We start from the raw sequence: 18,536 nt of genomic DNA, 5'->3' as shown, positions 1-18,536 counted from the left end.
GTCAGTGAGAGAGACAGACAGAGACTGAATACAGAGGGTGTAGTCAGTGAGAGAGACAGAGACTGAAGACAGAGTGTGTAGTCAGTGAGAGAGACAGAGACTGAATACAGAGGGTGTAGTCAGTGAGAGAGACAGAGACTGAATACAGAGGGTGTAGTCAGTGAGAGAGAGAGAGAGACTGAATACAGAGGGTGTAGTCAGTGAGAGAGACAGAGACTGAATACAGAGGGTGTAGTCAGTGAGAGAGAGAGAGACTGAATACAGAGGGTGTAGTCAGTGAGAGAGACAGAGACTGAATACAGAGGGTGTAGTCAGTGAGAGAGACAGAGACTGAATACAGAGGGTGTAGTCAGTGAGAGAGACAGACAGAGACTGAAGACAGAGGGTGTAGTCAGTGAGAGAGAGAGAGACTGAATAAAAAAGGGTGTAGTCAGTGAGAGAGACAGAGACTGAATACAGAGGGTGTAGTCAGTGAGAGAGAGAGACAGAGACTGAATACAGAGGGTGTAGTCAGTGAGAGAGACAGAGGCTGAATACAGAGGGTGTAGTCAGTGAGAGAGACAGAGACTGAATACAGAGGGTGTAGTCAGTGAGAGAGAGACAGAGACTGAATACAGAGGGTGTAGTCAGTGAGAGAGAGAGAGACTGAATACAGAGGGTGTAGTCAGTCAGAGAGAGAGAGACTGAATACAGAGGGTGTAGTCAGTGAGAGAGACAGAGACTGAAGACAGAGGGTGTAGTCAGTGAGAGAGACAGAGACTGAATACAGAGGGTGTAGTCAGTGAGAGAGACAGAGACTGAATACAGAGGGTGTAGTCAGTGAGAGAGTGAGAGAGACTGAATACAGAGGGTGTAGTCAGTGAGAGAGACAGAGACTGAATACAGAGGGTGTAGTCAGTGAGAGAGAGAGAGACTGAATACAGAGGGTGTAGTCAGTGAGAGAGACAGAGACTGAATACAGAGGGTGTAGTCAGTGAGAGAGACAGAGACTGAATACAGAGGGTGTAGTCAGTGAGAGAGACAGACAGAGACTGAAGACAGAGGGTGTAGTCAGTGAGAGAGAGAGAGACTGAATAAAAAAGGGTGTAATCAGTGAGAGAGACAGAGACTGAATACAGAGGGTGTAGTCAGTGAGAGAGAGAGACAGAGACTGAATACAGAGGGTGTAGTCAGTGAGAGAGACAGAGGCTGAATACAGAGGGTGTAGTCAGTGAGAGAGACAGAGACTGAATACAGAGGGTGTAGTCAGTGAGAGAGAGACAGAGACTGAATACAGAGGGTGTAGTCAGTGAGAGAGACAGAGACTGAATACAGAGGGTGTAGTCAGTGAGAGAGACAGAGACTGAATACAGAGGGTGTAGTCAGTGAGAGAGACAGAGACTGAATACAGAGGGTGTAGTCAGTGAGAGAGACAGAGGCTGAATACAGAGGGTGTAGTCAGTGAGAGAGACAGAGACTGAATACAGAGGGTGTAGTCAGTGAGAAGGACAGAAACTGAATACAGAGGGTGTAGTCAGTGAGAGAGAGACAGAGACTGAATACAGAGGGTGTAGTCAGTGAGAGAGACAGAGACTGAATACAGAGGGTGTAGTCAGTGAGAGAGACAGACAGAGGCTGAATACAGAGGGTGTCGTCAGTGAGAGAGACAGAGACTGAATACAGAGTGTGTAGTCAGTCAGAGAGACAGAGACTGAATACAGAGGGTGTCGTCAGTGAGAGAGAGAGAGACTGAATACAGAGGGTGTAGTCAGTGGGAGAGAGAGAGACTGAATACAGAGGGTGTAGTCAGTGAGAGAGACAGAGACTGAATACAGAGGGTGTAGTCAGTGAGAGAGACAGAGACTGAATACAGAGGGTGTAGTCAGTGAGAGACAGACAGAGACTGAATACAGAGGGTGTAGTCAGTGAGAGTGACAGAGACTGAATACAGAGGGTGTAGTCAGTGGGAGAGAGAGAGACTGAATACAGAGGGTGTAGTCAGTGAGAGACAGACAGAGACTGAATACAGAGGGTGTAGTCAGTGAGAGTGACAGAGACTGAATACAGAGGGTGAAGTCAGTGAGAGAGACAGAGACTGAATACAGAGGGTGTAGTCAGTGAGAGAGACAGAGACTGAATACAGAGGGTGTAATCAGTGAGAGTGACAGAGACTGAATACAGAGGGTGTAGTCAGTGAGAGAGAGAGAGAGACTGAATACAGAGGGTGTAGTCAGTGAGAGAGACAGAGGCTGAATACAGAGGGTGTAGTCAGTGAGAGAGACAGAGACTGAATACAGAGGGTGTAGTCAGTGAGAGACAGACAGAGACTGAATACAGAGGGTGTAGTCAGTGAGAGTGACAGAGACAGAATACAGAGGGTGTAGTCAGTGAGAGAGACAGAGACTGAATACAGAGGGTGTAGTCAGTCAGAGAGAGAGAGACTGAATACAGAGGGTGTAGTCAGTGAGAGAGTGACAGAGGCTGAATACAGAGGGTGTAGTCAGTGAGAGAGAGAGAGAGACTGAATACAGAGTGTGTAGTCAGTGAGAGACAGAGACTGAATACAGAGGGTGTAGTCAGTGAGAGAGACAGAGACTGAATACAGAGGGTGTAGTCAGTGAGAGAGACAGAGACTGAATACAGAGGGTGTAGTCAGTGAGAGAGAGAGAGACTGAATACAGAGGGTGTAGTCAGTGGGAGAGAGAGAGACTGAATACAGAGGGTGTAGTCAGTGAGAGAGACAGAGACTGAATACAGAGGGTGTAGTCAGTGAGAGAGACAGAGACTGAATACAGAGGGTGTAGTCAGTGAGAGACAGACAGAGACTGAATACAGAGGGTGTAGTCAGTGAGAGTGACAGAGACTGAATACAGAGGGTGTAGTCAGTGGGAGAGAGAGAGACTGAATACAGAGGGTGTAGTCAGTGAGAGAGACAGAGACTGAATACAGAGGGTGTAGTCAGTGAGAGAGACAGAGACTGAATACAGAGGGTGTAGTCAGTGAGAGACAGACAGAGACTGAATACAGAGGGTGTAGTCAGTGAGAGTGACAGAGACTGAATACAGAGGGTGAAGTCAGTGAGAGAGACAGAGACTGAATACAGAGGGTGTAGTCAGTGAGAGAGACAGAGACTGAATACAGAGGGTGTAATCAGTGAGAGTGACAGAGACTGAATACAGAGGGTGTAGTCAGTGAGAGAGAGAGAGAGACTGAATACAGAGGGTGTAGTCAGTGAGAGAGACAGAGGCTGAATACAGAGGGTGTAGTCAGTGAGAGAGACAGAGACTGAATACAGAGGGTGTAGTCAGTGAGAGACAGACAGAGACTGAATACAGAGGGTGTAGTCAGTGAGAGTGACAGAGACAGAATACAGAGGGTGTAGTCAGTGAGAGAGACAGAGACTGAATACAGAGGGTGTAGTCAGTCAGAGAGAGAGAGACTGAATACAGAGGGTGTAGTCAGTGAGAGAGTGACAGAGGCTGAATACAGAGGGTGTAGTCAGTGAGAGAGAGAGAGAGACTGAATACAGAGTGTGTAGTCAGTGAGAGACAGAGACTGAATACAGAGGGTGTAGTCAGTGAGAGAGACAGAGACTGAATACAGAGGGTGTAGTCAGTGAGAGAGACAGAGACTGAATACAGAGGGTGTAGTCAGTGTGAGACAGACAGAGACTGAATAAAAAAGGGTGTAGTCAGTGAGAGAGAGAGAGAGACTGAATACAGAGGGTGTCGTCAGTGAGAGAGACAGAGACTGAATACAGAGGGTGTAGTCAGTGAGAGAGACAGACTGAATACAGAGGGTGTAGTCAGTGAGAGAGACAGAGACTGAATACAGAGGGTGTAGTCAGTGAGAGAGAGACAGAGACTGAATACAGAGGGTGTAGTCAGTGAGAGAGAGACTGAGACTGAATACAGAGGGTGTAGTCAGTGAGAGAGACAGACAGAGGCTGAATACAGAGGGTGTCGTCAGTGAGAGAGACAGAGACTGAATACAGAGGGTGTAGTCAGTCAGAGAGAGAGAGACTGAATACAGAGGGTGTAGTCAGTGAGAGAGAGACAGAGACTGAATACAGAGGGTGTAGTCAGTGAGAGACAGACAGAGGCTGAATACAGAGGGTGTAGTCAGTGAGAGAGACAGACAGAGACTGAATACAGAGGGTGTAGTCAGTGAGAGAGACAGAGACTGAAGACAGAGGGTGTAGTCAGTGAGAGGGACAGAGACTGAATACAGAGGGTGTAGTCAGTGAGAGAGAGAGAGACTGAATACAGAGGGTGTAGTCAGTGAGAGAGACAGAGGCTGAATACAGAGGGTGTAGTCAGTGAGAGAGACAGAGACTGAATACAGAGGGTGTAGTCAGTGAGAGAGACAGAGACTGAATGCAGAGGGTGTAGTCAGTGAGAGAGAGAGAGACTGAATACAGAGGGTGTAGTCAGTGAGAGAGAGAGAGACTGAATACAGAGGGTGTAGTCAGTGAGAGAGACAGAGACTGAATACAGAGGGTGTAGTCAGTGAGAGAGACAGAGACTGAATAGAGAGGGTGTAGTCAGTGAGAGAGACAGAGACTGAACAGAGAGGGTGTAGTCAGTGAGAGAGACAGAGGCTGAATACAGAGGGTGTAGACAGTGAGAGAGACAGAGACTGAATACAGAGGGTGTAGTCAGTGAGAGAGACAGAGACTGAATACAGAGGGTGTAGTCAGTGAGAGAGAGAGAGACTGAATACAGAGGGTGTAGTCAGTGAGAGAGAGACAGAGACTGAATACAGAGGGTGTAGTCAGTGAGAGAGACAGAGGCTGAATACAGAGGGTGTAGACAGTGAGAGAGACAGAGACTGAATACAGAGGGTGTAGTCAGTGAGAGAGACAGAGACTGAATACAGAGGGTGTAGTCAGTGAGAGAGACAGAGACTGAATACAGAGGGTGTAGTCAGTGAGAGAGACAGAGACTGAATACAGAGGGTGTAGTCAGTGAGAGAGACAGAGACTGAATACAGAGGGTGTAGTCAGTGAGAGACAGACAGAGACTGAATACAGAGGGTGTAGTCAGTGAGAGTGACAGAGACTGAATACAGAGGGTGTAGTCAGTGGGAGAGAGAGAGACTGAATACAGAGGGTGTAGTCAGTGAGAGAGACAGAGACTGAATACAGAGGGTGTAGTCAGTGAGAGAGACAGAGACTGAATACAGAGGGTGTAGTCAGTGAGAGACAGACAGAGACTGAATACAGAGGGTGTAGTCAGTGAGAGTGACAGAGACTGAATACAGAGGGTGAAGTCAGTGAGAGAGACAGAGACTGAATACAGAGGGTGTAGTCAGTGAGAGAGACAGAGACTGAATACAGAGGGTGTAATCAGTGAGAGTGACAGAGACTGAATACAGAGGGTGTAGTCAGTGAGAGAGAGAGAGAGACTGAATACAGAGGGTGTAGTCAGTGAGAGAGACAGAGGCTGAATACAGAGGGTGTAGTCAGTGAGAGAGACAGAGACTGAATACAGAGGGTGTAGTCAGTGAGAGACAGACAGAGACTGAATACAGAGGGTGTAGTCAGTGAGAGTGACAGAGACAGAATACAGAGGGTGTAGTCAGTGAGAGAGACAGAGACTGAATACAGAGGGTGTAGTCAGTCAGAGAGAGAGAGACTGAATACAGAGGGTGTAGTCAGTGAGAGAGTGACAGAGGCTGAATACAGAGGGTGTAGTCAGTGAGAGAGAGAGAGAGACTGAATACAGAGTGTGTAGTCAGTGAGAGACAGAGACTGAATACAGAGGGTGTAGTCAGTGAGAGAGACAGAGACTGAATACAGAGGGTGTAGTCAGTGAGAGAGACAGAGACTGAATACAGAGGGTGTAGTCAGTGTGAGACAGACAGAGACTGAATAAAAAAGGGTGTAGTCAGTGAGAGAGAGAGAGAGACTGAATACAGAGGGTGTCGTCAGTGAGAGAGACAGAGACTGAATACAGAGGGTGTAGTCAGTGAGAGAGACAGACTGAATACAGAGGGTGTAGTCAGTGAGAGAGACAGAGACTGAATACAGAGGGTGTAGTCAGTGAGAGAGAGACAGAGACTGAATACAGAGGGTGTAGTCAGTGAGAGAGAGACTGAGACTGAATACAGAGGGTGTAGTCAGTGAGAGAGACAGACAGAGGCTGAATACAGAGGGTGTCGTCAGTGAGAGAGACAGAGACTGAATACAGAGGGTGTAGTCAGTCAGAGAGAGAGAGACTGAATACAGAGGGTGTAGTCAGTGAGAGAGAGACAGAGACTGAATACAGAGGGTGTAGTCAGTGAGAGACAGACAGAGGCTGAATACAGAGGGTGTAGTCAGTGAGAGAGACAGACAGAGACTGAATACAGAGGGTGTAGTCAGTGAGAGAGACAGAGACTGAAGACAGAGGGTGTAGTCAGTGAGAGGGACAGAGACTGAATACAGAGGGTGTAGTCAGTGAGAGAGAGAGAGACTGAATACAGAGGGTGTAGTCAGTGAGAGAGACAGAGGCTGAATACAGAGGGTGTAGTCAGTGAGAGAGACAGAGACTGAATACAGAGGGTGTAGTCAGTGAGAGAGACAGAGACTGAATGCAGAGGGTGTAGTCAGTGAGAGAGAGAGAGACTGAATACAGAGGGTGTAGTCAGTGAGAGAGAGAGAGACTGAATACAGAGGGTGTAGTCAGTGAGAGAGACAGAGACTGAATACAGAGGGTGTAGTCAGTGAGAGAGACAGAGACTGAATAGAGAGGGTGTAGTCAGTGAGAGAGACAGAGACTGAACAGAGAGGGTGTAGTCAGTGAGAGAGACAGAGGCTGAATACAGAGGGTGTAGACAGTGAGAGAGACAGAGACTGAATACAGAGGGTGTAGTCAGTGAGAGAGACAGAGACTGAATACAGAGGGTGTAGTCAGTGAGAGAGAGAGAGACTGAATACAGAGGGTGTAGTCAGTGAGAGAGAGACAGAGACTGAATACAGAGGGTGTAGTCAGTGAGAGAGACAGAGGCTGAATACAGAGGGTGTAGACAGTGAGAGAGACAGAGACTGAATACAGAGGGTGTAGTCAGTGAGAGAGACAGAGACTGAATACAGAGGGTGTAGTCAGTGAGAGAGACAGAGACTGAATACAGAGGGTGTAGTCAGTGAGAGAGAGAGAGACTGAATACAGAGGGTGTAGTCAGTGAGAGAGAGACAGAGACTGAATACAGAGGGTGTAGTCAGTGAGAGAGACAGAGGCTGAATACAGAGGGTGTAGTCAGTGAGAGAGAGACAGAGACTGAATACAGAGGGTGTAGTCAGTGAGAGAGAGACAGAGACTGAATACAGAGGGTGTAGTCAGTGAGAGAGAGAGAGACTGAATACAGAGGGTGTAGTCAGTGAGAGAGACAGAGACTGAATACAGAGGGTGTAGTCAGTGAGAGAGACAGAGACTGAATACAGAGGGTGTAGTCAGTGAGAGACAGACAGAGACTGAATACAGAGGGTGTAGTCAGTGAGAGAGACAGAGGCTGAATACAGAGGGTGTAGTCAGTGAGAGACAGACAGAGACTGAATACAGAGGGTGTAGTCAGTGAGAGAGACAGAGGCTGAATACAGAGGGTGTAGTCAGTGAGAGAGACAGAGACTGAATAGAGAGGGTGTAGTCAGTGAGAGAGACAGAGACTGAATACAGATGGTGTAGTCAGTGAGAGAGACAGAGGCTGAATACTGAGGGTGTAGTCAGTGAGAGAGAGACAGAGACTAAATACAGAGGGTGTAGTCAGTGAGAGAGAGACAGAGACTGAATACAGAGGGTGTAGTCAGTGAGAGAGAGAGACAGAGACTGAATACAGAGGGTGTAGTCAGTGAGAGAGACAGAGACTGAATACAGAGGGTGTAGTCAGTGAGAGAGACAGAGACTGAATACAGAGGGTGTAGTCAGTGAGAGAGACAGAGACTGAATACAGAGGGTGTAGTCAGTGAGAGAGAGACAGAGACTGAATACAGAGGGTGTAGTCAGTGAGAGAGACAGAGACTGAATACAGAGGGTGTAGTCAGTGAGAGAGAGAGAGAGACTGAATACAGAGGGTGTAGTCAGTGAGAGAGAGACAGAGACTGAATACAGAGGGTGTAGTCAGTGAGAGAGTGACTGAATACAGAGGGTGTAGTCAGTGAGAGAGACAGAGACTGAATACAGAGGGTGTAGTCAGTGAGAGAGACAGAGACTGAATACAGAGGGTGTAGTCAGTGAGAGACAGACAGAGACTGAATACAGAGGGTGTAGTCAGTGAGAGAGACAGAGACTGAATAGAGAGGGTGTAGTCAGTGAGAGAGAGACTGAATACAGAGGGTGTAGTCAGTGAGAGAGAAAGACAGAGGCTGAAGACAGAGGGTGTCGTCAGTGAGAGAGACAGAGACTGAATACAGAGGGTGTAGTCAGTGAGAGAGAGACTGAATACAGAGGGTGTAGTCAGTGAGAGAGAAAGACAGAGGCTGAAGACAGAGGGTGTAGTCAGTCAGAGAGAGAGAGACTGAATACAGAGGGTGTAGTCAGTGAGAGAGAGACAGAGACTGAATACAGAGGGCGTAGTCAGTGAGAGAGACAGAGACTGAATACAGAGGGTGTAGTCAGTGAGAGAGACAGAGACTGAATACAGAGGGTGTAGTCAGTGAGAGAGAGACAGAGACTGAATACAGAGGGTGTAGTCAGTCAGTGAGAGAGACAGAGACTGAATACAGAGGGTGTAGTCAGTGAGAGAGAGAGAGACTGAATACAGAAGGTGTAGTCAGTGAGAGAGAGACAGAGACTGAATACAGAGGGTGTAGTCAGTGAGAGAGAGAGAGAGACTGAATACAGAGGGTGTAGTCAGTGAGAGAGACAGAGACTGAATACAGAGGGTGTAGTCAGTGAGAGAGAGAGAGAGACTGAATACAGAGGGTGTAGTCAGTGAGAGAGAGAGAGACTGAATACAGAGGGTGTAGTCAGTCAGAGAGAGAGAGACTGAATACAGAGGGTGTAGTCAGTGAGAGAGTGACAGAGGCTGAATACAGAGGGTGTAGTCAGTGAGAGAGAGAGAGAGACTGAATACAGAGTGTGTAGTCAGTGAGAGACAGAGACTGAATACAGAGGGTGTAGTCAGTGAGAGAGACAGAGACTGAATACAGAGGGTGTAGTCAGTGAGAGAGACAGAGACTGAATACAGAGGGTGTAGTCAGTGAGAGAGAGACAGAGACTGAATACAGAGGGTGTAGTCAGTGAGAGAGACAGAGGCTGAATACAGAGGGTGTAGTCAGTGAGAGAGAGACAGAGACTGAATACAGAGGGTGTAGTCAGTGAGAGAGAGACAGAGACTGAATACAGAGGGTGTAGTCAGTGAGAGAGAGACAGAGACTGAATACAGAGGGTGTAGTCAGTGAGAGAGACAGAGACTGAATACAGAGGGTGTAGTCAGTGAGAGAGACAGAGACTGAATACAGAGGGTGTAGTCAGTGAGAGACAGACAGAGACTGAATACAGAGGGTGTAGTCAGTGAGAGAGACAGAGGCTGAATACAGAGGGTGTAGTCAGTGAGAGACAGACAGAGACTGAATACAGAGGGTGTAGTCAGTGAGAGAGACAGAGGCTGAATACAGAGGGTGTAGTCAGTGAGAGAGACAGAGACTGAAAAGAGAGGGTGTAGTCAGTGAGAGAGACAGAGACTGAATACAGAGGGTGTAGTCAGTGAGAGAGACAGAGACTGAATACAGAGGGTGTAGTCAGTGAGAGACAGAGTTTGAATACAGAGGGTGTAGTCAGTGAGAGAGAGAGAGACTGAATACAGAGGGTGTAGTCAGTGAGAGAGAGACAGAGACTGAATACAGAGGGTGTAGTCAGTGAGAGAGACAGAGACTGAATACAGAGGGTGTAGTCAGTGAGAGAGACAGAGACTGAATACAGAGGGTGTAGTCAGTGAGAGAGAGAGAGACTGAATACAGAAGGTGTCGTCAGTGAGAGAGAGACAGAGACTGAATACAGAGGGTGCAGTCAGTGAGAGAGACAGGGACTGAATACAGAGGGTGTAGTCAGTGAGAGAGAGAGAGACTGAATACAGAGGGTGTAGTCAGTGAGAGAGAGACAGAGACTGAATACAGAGGGTGTAGTCAGTGAGACAGAGACTGAATACAGAGGGTGTAGTCAGTGAGAGAGACAGAGACTGAATACAGAGGGTGTAGTCAGTGAGAGTGACAGAGACTGAATACTGACGGTGTAGTCAGTGAGAGAGAGAGAGACTGAATACAGAGGGTGTAGTCAGTGAGAGAGACAGAGGCTGAATACAGAGGGTGTAGTCAGTGAGAGAGAGACAGAGACTGAATACAGAGGCTGTAGTGAGTGAGAGAGAGACAGAGACTGACTACAGAGGGTGTAGTCAGTGAGAGAGAGAGACAGAGACTGAATACAGAGGGTGTAGTCAGTGAGGGAGAGAGAGACTGAATACATAGGGTGTAGTCAGTGAGAGAGACAGAGACTGAATAGAGAGGGTGTAGTCAGTGAGAGAGACAGAGACTGAATACAGAGGGTGTAGTCAGTGAGAGAGAGACAGAGACTGAATACAGAGGGTGTAGTCAGTGAGAGAGTGACTGAATACAGAGGGTGTAGTCAGTGAGAGAGACAGAGACTGAATACAGAGGGTGTAGTCAGTGAGAGAGACAGAGACTGAATACAGAGGGTGTAGTCAGTGAGAGACAGACAGAGACTGAATACAGAGGGTGTAGTCAGTGAGAGAGACAGAGACTGAATACAGAGGGTGTAGTCAGTGAGAGAGAAAGACAGAGGCTGAAGACAGAGGGTGTAGTCAGTCAGAGAGAGAGAGACTGAATACAGAGGGTGTAGTCAGTGAGAGAGAGACAGAGACTGAATACAGAGGGCGTAGTCAGTGAGAGAGACAGAGACTGAATACAGAGGGTGTAGTCAGTGAGAGAGACAGAGACTGAATACAGAGGGTGTAGTCAGTGAGAGAGAGACAGAGACTGAATACAGAGGGTGTAGTCAGTCAGTGAGAGAGACAGAGTCTGAATACAGAGGGTGTAGTCAGTGAGAGAGAGAGAGACTGAATACAGAAGGTGTAGTCAGTGAGAGAGAGACAGAGACTGAATACAGAGGGTGTAGTCAGTGAGAGAGAGAGAGAGACTGAATACAGAGGGTGTAGTCAGTGAGAGAGACAGAGACTGAATACAGAGGGTGTAGTCAGTGAGAGAGAGAGAGAGACTGAATACAGAGGGTGTAGTCAGTGAGAGAGAGAGAGACTGAATACAGAGGGTGTAGTCAGTCAGAGAGAGAGAGACTGAATACAGAGGGTGTAGTCAGTGAGAGAGTGACAGAGGCTGAATACAGAGGGTGTAGTCAGTGAGAGAGAGAGAGAGACTGAATACAGAGTGTGTAGTCAGTGAGAGACAGAGACTGAATACAGAGGGTGTAGTCAGTGAGAGAGACAGAGACTGAATACAGAGGGTGTAGTCAGTGAGAGAGACAGAGACTGAATACAGAGGGTGTAGTCAGTGTGAGACAGACAGAGACTGAATACAGAGGGTGTAGTCAGTGAGAGAGAGAGAGAGACTGAATACAGAGGGTGTAGTCAGTGAGAGAGAGAGAGACTGAATACAGAGGGTGTAGTCAGTCAGAGAGAGAGAGACTGAATACAGAGGGTGTAGTCAGTGAGAGAGTGACAGAGGCTGAATACAGAGGGTGTAGTCAGTGAGAGAGAGAGAGAGACTGAATACAGAGTGTGTAGTCAGTGAGAGACAGAGACTGAATACAGAGGGTGTAGTCAGTGAGAGAGACAGAGACTGGATACAGAGGGTGTAGTCAGTGAGAGAGACAGAGACTGAATACAGAGGGTGTAGTCAGTGTGAGACAGACAGAGACTGAATACAGAGGGTGTAGTCAGTGAGAGAGACAGAGACTGAATACAGAGGGTGTAGTCAGTGAGAGAGAGACAGAGACTGAATACAGAGGGTGTAGTCAGTGAGAGAGACAGAGACTGAATACAGAGGGTGTAGTCAGTGAGAGAGAGAGAGAGACTGAATACAGAGGGTGTAGTCAGTGAGAGAGAGACAGAGACTGAATACAGAGGGTGTAGTCAGTGAGAGAGACAGAGACTGAATACAGAGGGTGTAGTCAGTGAGAGAGAGACAGAGACTGAATACAGAGGGTGTAGTCAGTGAGAGAGAGACAGAGACTGAATACAGAGGGTGTAGTCAGTGAGAGAGACAGAGACTGAATACAGAGGGTGTAGTCAGTGAGAGAGACAGAGACTGAATACAGAGGGTGTAGTCAGTGAGAGAGAGACAGAGACTGAATACAGAGGGTGTAGTCAGTGAGAGAGACAGACAGAGACTGAATACAGAGGGTGTAGTCAGTGAGAGAGACAGAGACTGAAGACAGAGGGTGTAGTCAGTGAGAGAGACAGAGACTGAATACAGAGGGTGTAGTCAGTGAGAGAGAGAGAGACTGAATACAGAGGGTGTAGTCAGTGAGAGAGACAGAGACTGAATACAGAGGGTGTAGTCAGTGAGAGAGAGAGAGAGACTGAATACAGAGGGTGTAGTCAGTGAGAGAGACAGAGACTGAATACAGAGGGTGTAGTCAGTGAGAGAGAGAGAGACTGAATACAGAGGGTGTAGTCAGTGAGAGAGACAGAGACTGAATACAGAGGGTGTAGTCAGTGAGAGAGACAGAGACTGAATACAGAGGGTGTAGTCAGTGAGAGAGACAGACAGAGACTGAAGACAGAGGGTGTAGTCAGTGAGAGAGAGAGAGACTGAATAAAAAAGGGTGTAGTCAGTGAGAGAGACAGAGACTGAATACAGAGGGTGTAGTCAGTGAGAGAGAGAGACAGAGACTGAATACAGAGGGTGTAGTCAGTCAGAGAGAGAGAGAGACTGAATACAGAGGGTGTAGTTAGTGAGAGAGAGACAGAGACTGAATACAGAGGGTGTAGTCAGTGAGAGACAGACAGAGGCTGAATACAGAGGGTGTAGTCAGTGAGAGAGACAGACAGAGACTGAATACAGAGGGTGTAGTCAGTGAGAGAGACAGAGACTGAAGACAGAGGGTGTAGTCAGTGAGAGGGACAGAGACTGAATAGAGAGGGTGTAGTCAGTGAGAGAGACAGAGACTGAATACAGAGGGTGTAGTCAGTGAGAGAGAGAGAGACTGAATACAGAGGGTGTAGTCAGTGAGAGAGACAGAGGCTGAATACAGAGGGTGTAGTCAGTGAGAGAGACAGAGACTGAATACAGAGGGTGTAGTCAGTGAGAGAGACAGAGACTGAATGCAGAGGGTGTAGTCAGTGAGAGAGAGAGAGACTGAATACAGAGGGTGTAGTCAGTGAGAGAGAGAGAGACTGAATACAGAGGGTGTAGTCAGTGAGAGAGACAGAGACTGAATACAGAGGGTGTAGTCAGTGAGAGAGACAGAGACTGAATAGAGAGGGTGTAGTCAGTGAGAGAGACAGAGACTGAACAGAGAGGGTGTAGTCAGTGAGAGAGACAGAGGCTGAATACAGAGGGTGTAGACAGTGAGAGAGACAGAGACTGAATACAGAGGGTGTAGTCAGTGAGAGAGACAGAGACTGAATACAGAGGGTGTAGTCAGTGAGAGAGAGAGAGACTGAATACAGAGGGTGTAGTCAGTGAGAGAGAGACAGAGACTGAATACAGAGGGTGTAGTCAGTGAGAGAGACAGAGGCTGAATACAGAGGGTGTAGACAGTGAGAGAGACAGAGACTGAATACAGAGGGTGTAGTCAGTGAGAGAGACAGAGACTGAATACAGAGGGTGTAGTCAGTGAGAGAGACAGAGACTGAATACAGAGGGTGTAGTCAGTGAGAGAGAGAGAGACTGAATACAGAGGGTGTAGTCAGTGAGAGAGAGACAGAGACTGAATACAGAGGGTGTAGTCAGTGAGAGAGACAGAGGCTGAATACAGAGGGTGTAGTCAGTGAGAGAGAGACAGAGACTGAATACAGAGGGTGTAGTCAGTGAGAGAGAGACAGAGACTGAATACAGAGGGTGTAGTCAGTGAGAGAGAGAGAGACTGAATACAGAGGGTGTAGTCAGTGAGAGAGACAGAGACTGAATACAGAGGGTGTAGTCAGTGAGAGAGACAGAGACTGAATACAGAGGGTGTAGTCAGTGAGAGACAGACAGAGACTGAATACAGAGGGTGTAGTCAGTGAGAGAGACAGAGGCTGAATACAGAGGGTGTAGTCAGTGAGAGACAGACAGAGACTGAATACAGAGGGTGTAGTCAGTGAGAGAGACAGAGGCTGAATACAGAGGGTGTAGTCAGTGAGAGAGACAGAGACTGAATAGAGAGGGTGTAGTCAGTGAGAGAGACAGAGACTGAATACAGAGGGTGTAGTCAGTGAGAGAGACAGAGACTGAATACAGAGGGTGTAGTCAGTGAGAGAGACAGAGGCTGAATACTGAGGGTGTAGTCAGTGAGAGAGAGACAGAGACTAAATACAGAGGGTGTAGTCAGTGAGAGAGAGACAGAGACTGAATACAGAGGGTGTAGTCAGTGAGAGAGAGAGACAGAGACTGAATACAGAGGGTGTAGTCAGTGAGAGAGACAGAGACTGAATACAGAGGGTGTAGTCAGTGAGAGAGACAGAGACTGAATACAGAGGGTGTAGTCAGTGAGAGAGACAGAGACTGAATACAGAGGGTGTAGTCAGTGAGAGAGAGACAGAGACTGAATACAGAGGGTGTAGTCAGTGAGAGAGACAGAGACTGAATACAGAGGGTGTAGTCAGTGAGAGAGAGAGAGAGACTGAATACAGAGGGTGTAGTCAGTGAGAGAGAGACAGAGACTGAATACAGAGGGTGTAGTCAGTGAGAGAGTGACTGAATACAGAGGGTGTAGTCAGTGAGAGAGACAGAGACTGAATACAGAGGGTGTAGTCAGTGAGAGAGACAGAGACTGAATACAGAGGGTGTAGTCAGTGAGAGACAGACAGAGACTGAATACAGAGGGTGTAGTCAGTGAGAGAGACAGAGACTGAATAGAGAGGGTGTAGTCAGTGAGAGAGAGACTGAATACAGAGGGTGTAGTCAGTGAGAGAGAAAGACAGAGGCTGAAGACAGAGGGTGTCGTCAGTGAGAGAGACAGAGACTGAATACAGAGGGTGTAGTCAGTGAGAGAGAGACTGAATACAGAGGGTGTAGTCAGTGAGAGAGAAAGACAGAGGCTGAAGACAGAGGGTGTAGTCAGTCAGAGAGAGAGAGACTGAATACAGAGGGTGTAGTCAGTGAGAGAGAGACAGAGACTGAATACAGAGGGCGTAGTCAGTGAGAGAGACAGAGACTGAATACAGAGGGTGTAGTCAGTGAGAGAGACAGAGACTGAATACAGAGGGTGTAGTCAGTGAGAGAGAGACAGAGACTGAATACAGAGGGTGTAGTCAGTCAGTGAGAGAGACAGAGTCTGAATACAGAGGGTGTAGTCAGTGAGAGAGAGAGAGACTGAATACAGAAGGTGTAGTCAGTGAGAGAGAGACAGAGACTGAATACAGAGGGTGTAGTCAGTGAGAGAGAGAGAGAGACTGAATACAGAGGGTGTAGTCAGTGAGAGAGACAGAGACTGAATACAGAGGGTGTAGTCAGTGAGAGAGAGAGAGAGACTGAATACAGAGGGTGTAGTCAGTGAGAGAGAGAGAGACTGAATACAGAGGGTGTAGTCAGTCAGAGAGAGAGAGACTGAATACAGAGGGTGTAGTCAGTGAGAGAGTGACAGAGGCTGAATACAGAGGGTGTAGTCAGTGAGAGAGAGAGAGAGACTGAATACAGAGTGTGTAGTCAGTGAGAGACAGAGACTGAATACAGAGGGTGTAGTCAGTGAGAGAGACAGAGACTGAATACAGAGGGTGTAGTCAGTCAGAGAGAGAGAGACTGAATACAGAGGGTGTAGTCAGTGAGAGAGTGACAGAGGCTGAATACAGAGGGTGTAGTCAGTGAGAGAGAGAGAGAGACTGAATACAGAGTGTGTAGTCAGTGAGAGACAGAGACTGAATACAGAGGGTGTAGTCAGTGAGAGAGACAGAGACTGGATACAGAGGGTGTAGTCAGTGAGAGAGACAGAGACTGAATACAGAGGGTGTAGTCAGTGTGAGACAGACAGAGACTGAATACAGAGGGTGTAGTCAGTGAGAGAGACAGAGACTGAATACAGAGGGTGTAGTCAGTGAGAGAGAGACAGAGACTGAATACAGAGGGTGTAGTCAGTGAGAGAGACAGAGACTGAATACAGAGGGTGTAGTCAGTGAGAGAGAGAGAGAGACTGAATACAGAGGGTGTAGTCAGTGAGAGAGAGACAGAGACTGAATACAGAGGGTGTAGTCAGTGAGAGAGACAGAGACTGAATACAGAGGGTGTAGTCAGTGAGAGAGAGACAGAGACTGAATACAGAGGGTGTAGTCAGTGAGAGAGAGACAGAGACTGAATACAGAGGGTGTAGTCAGTGAGAGAGACAGAGACTGAATACAGAGGGTGTAGTCAGTGAGAGAGACAGAGACTGAATACAGAGGGTGTAGTCAGTGAGAGAGAGACAGAGACTGAATACAGAGGGTGTAGTCAGTGAGAGAGACAGACAGAGACTGAATACAGAGGGTGTAGTCAGTGAGAGAGACAGAGACTGAAGACAGAGGGTGTAGTCAGTGAGAGAGACAGAGACTGAATACAGAGGGTGTAGTCAGTGAGAGAGAGAGAGACTGAATACAGAGGGTGTAGTCAGTGAGAGAGACAGAGACTGAATACAGAGGGTGTAGTCAGTGAGAGAGAGAGAGAGACTGAATACAGAGGGTGTAGTCAGTGAGAGAGACAGAGACTGAATACAGAGGGTGTAGTCAGTGAGAGAGAGAGAGACTGAATACAGAGGGTGTAGTCAGTGAGAGAGACAGAGACTGAATACAGAGGGTGTAGTCAGTGAGAGAGACAGAGACTGAATACAGAGGGTGTAGTCAGTGAGAGAGACAGACAGAGACTGAAGACAGAGGGTGTAGTCAGTGAGAGAGAGAGAGACTGAATAAAAAAGGGTGTAGTCAGTGAGAGAGACAGAGACTGAATACAGAGGGTGTAGTCAGTGAGAGAGAGAGACAGAGACTGAATACAGAGGGTGTAGTCAGTCAGAGAGAGAGAGAGACTGAATACAGAGGGTGTAGTCAGTGAGAGAGAGACAGAGACTGAATACAGAGGGTGTAGTCAGTGAGAGACAGACAGAGGCTGAATACAGAGGGTGTAGTCAGTGAGAGAGACAGACAGAGACTGAATACAGAGGGTGTAGTCAGTGAGAGAGACAGAGACTGAAGACAGAGGGTGTAGTCAGTGAGAGGGACAGAGACTGAATAGAGAGGGTGTAGTCAGTGAGAGAGACAGAGACTGAATACAGAGGGTGTAGTCAGTGAGAGAGAGAGAGACTGAATACAGAGGGTGTAGTCAGTGAGAGAGACAGAGGCTGAATACAGAGGGTGTAGTCAGTGAGAGAGACAGAGACTGAATACAGAGGGTGTAGTCAGTGAGAGAGACAGAGACTGAATGCAGAGGGTGTAGTCAGTGAGAGAGAGAGAGACTGAATACAGAGGGTGTAGTCAGTGAGAGAGAGAGAGACTGAATACAGAGGGTGTAGTCAGTGAGAGAGACAGAGACTGAATACAGAGGGTGTAGTCAGTGAGAGAGACAGAGACTGAATAGAGAGGGTGTAGTCAGTGAGAGAGACAGAGACTGAACAGAGAGGGTGTAGTCAGTGAGAGAGACAGAGGCTGAATACAGAGGGTGTAGACAGTGAGAGAGACAGAGACTGAATACAGAGGGTGTAGTCAGTGAGAGAGACAGAGACTGAATACAGAGGGTGTAGTCAGTGAGAGAGAGAGAGACTGAATACAGAGGGTGTAGTCAGTGAGAGAGAGACAGAGACTGAATACAGAGGGTGTAGTCAGTGAGAGAGACAGAGGCTGAATACAGAGGGTGTAGACAGTGAGAGAGACAGAGACTGAATACAGAGGGTGTAGTCAGTGAGAGAGACAGAGACTGAATACAGAGGGTGTAGTCAGTGAGAGAGACAGAGACTGAATACAGAGGGTGTAGTCAGTGAGAGAGAGAGAGACTGAATACAGAGGGTGTAGTCAGTGAGAGAGAGACAGAGACTGAATACAGAGGGTGTAGTCAGTGAGAGAGACAGAGGCTGAATACAGAGGGTGTAGTCAGTGAGAGAGAGACAGAGACTGAATACAGAGGGTGTAGTCAGTGAGAGAGAGACAGAGACTGAATACAGAGGGTGTAGTCAGTGAGAGAGAGAGAGACTGAATACAGAGGGTGTAGTCAGTGAGAGAGACAGAGACTGAATACAGAGGGTGTAGTCAGTGAGAGAGACAGAGACTGAATACAGAGGGTGTAGTCAGTGAGAGACAGACAGAGACTGAATACAGAGGGTGTAGTCAGTGAGAGAGACAGAGGCTGAATACAGAGGGTGTAGTCAGTGAGAGACAGACAGAGACTGAATACAGAGGGTGTAGTCAGTGAGAGAGACAGAGGCTGAATACAGAGGGTGTAGTCAGTGAGA

The sequence above is a fragment of the Chiloscyllium plagiosum genome, unplaced genomic scaffold (genome assembly GCF_037043375.1).
Source record: "Chiloscyllium plagiosum isolate Xiang-an unplaced genomic scaffold, Cpla_swu_hap1 HiC_scaffold_171, whole genome shotgun sequence".
Taxonomy (NCBI): domain Eukaryota; kingdom Metazoa; phylum Chordata; class Chondrichthyes; order Orectolobiformes; family Hemiscylliidae; genus Chiloscyllium; species Chiloscyllium plagiosum.
Note: the sequence above shows the minus strand (reverse complement) of the source record.